We start from the raw sequence: 320 nt of genomic DNA on the forward strand, positions 1-320 counted from the left end.
CTCACACCAGTACAGGCCAGAGTCCTTTTCTAAGACATAACTGATGCTACAGGTGGAACCACTAAGTTTCCCCCATCCATCTCCACATCCCTTCCTGGTTCCTCCGCTTGTGTTTCTCCTCACAGTTCCTCCATCAGAGCTGTTTTCATCCTCACAGATCAGAGTCACTGATTCTCCTTTAAAGAACTGAGATCTGCTGGGACTCACAGTCAGACGAACTGGGAAGACTGGAGATAAAATCTACATGTGACTTTCATTTTTGTTCAAAATAAAAATAATTAAAAATGTTGATAGCAGCTACAGCATTAACACACAGTTAT

The sequence above is a fragment of the Poecilia formosa genome, unplaced genomic scaffold (genome assembly GCF_000485575.1).
Source record: "Poecilia formosa unplaced genomic scaffold, Poecilia_formosa-5.1.2 Scaffold636, whole genome shotgun sequence".
Lineage (NCBI taxonomy): Eukaryota > Metazoa > Chordata > Actinopteri > Cyprinodontiformes > Poeciliidae > Poecilia > Poecilia formosa.